Source organism: Oratosquilla oratoria, chromosome 37, assembly GCF_046742065.1.
Source record: "Oratosquilla oratoria isolate Oo_2021 chromosome 37, ASM4674206v1, whole genome shotgun sequence".
In the NCBI taxonomy this organism is placed as follows: domain Eukaryota; kingdom Metazoa; phylum Arthropoda; class Malacostraca; order Stomatopoda; family Squillidae; genus Oratosquilla; species Oratosquilla oratoria.
In genome coordinates, this window is record NC_134813.1 from 32,871,561 (window position 1) to 32,873,090 (window position 1,530).

Below are 1,530 nucleotides of genomic sequence, written 5' to 3' on the forward strand. Positions count from 1 at the left end.
GAGCGTGAGAAATATGTGGAGGCAAATTAGGTGTATAAAAGAGAGAGTGAAGACAGAAAGGGTAAGACACGCAGATGGAAGAAAGAAGGGCAAGCGAGAGAGGGGGTGGGGTAAAGAGAAAGAAGAGGAGGGGGAACAGAAAGAGTGAGAAGGGTGGGGGGATGGGAGCAAGAGAAAGAGAGAAGGTGGGGGTGGGGGAGGAAAGAGAGAAGGGTGGAGTGTGTGAGAGGTCGTACGCACCCATCCACCCGCGTACGAGTGAATGAGAGGGTTTGTTGTACTGCGCAGTAGACTCGTTGGCTAAGCGTCGTCGACAAGCTCCTACGTCATCAATACGGTGACGCACAAGCAAATACCTTCATTCCCACTAAACTCTAACTGTTTTAACCAACAAAAAGAGATTCATTCTCGTCGTCTGAGCATATTGATCCGTTCAGATATTCTTCAGGTGTATTTAGTCTCATCAGCCACCGCTTATTGGCTGTCGTTTTGAAGGAAAGATAGGATATCTGTGCTTCACCGTGTTGATGTTTGCGCAAAAGGTCCCAGTAGCTTTTGACTCTTCTTTAGGCTCGTTTGAATATTATGAACCTAAAACTTCCATTATTGAAAAGCCCACCACACACACGGACACACAAATGTGTGTACATATGTGTATATATATTTATATATATATATATGTATATATATATATATTTATATATATATATATAATTTATATATATATTTATATATATATATGTATATACATATATATATATATATATATATATATATATATGTATGTATATATATACATATAATATATATATATATATATATATATATATATACATATATATATATGTATATGTATATATGTAACTGAAATGTTTGTATAGGTATTAGAATTATGGAAATATATATTTCATTGTTGTGTATTAGATAAATTAATTAATTGATTAGGAAATAAATAATGGATACATAGATGATAGATAAATAAATAAACGAACAGAAGACGGTGAAGGAAAAGGGTGCAAGGAAAACGGAAATGAACAGATAGTAAGATTTTGAAATTGTATACACTGACATAAAATTATTTCTATGGACCAAGTTAGAAATCAATTAATATTTAAAAGAGAAAGGACCAAATATGAAGTTTCGTTGATACCATGCTAGATGGAAATATTTATAATTCTGTGAGAGAGGGAAAATATAGATTGTGGTCGGCGAGGGAAAATAATGGCGATAGCGGAGTGACGATGAAGAAACTGAAAACGTATGGATGCACGTCGAAGCATGAAATGGATGATAATGCATCCATCTTCTCTTCATCCTCTCGTCATCCGTTCAAGTCATCCAGATGACCGATAGTGGATACAAAATACCCAAATTATTATCATTATTATTAGAATTATTATCATTAATATTATTGTTATTATTATTATTATTATTATTATTATTATTATTATTATTATTATTATTATTATTATCATTATTATTATTATTACTATTATTATTATCATTGTTGTTATTATTATTATTATTATT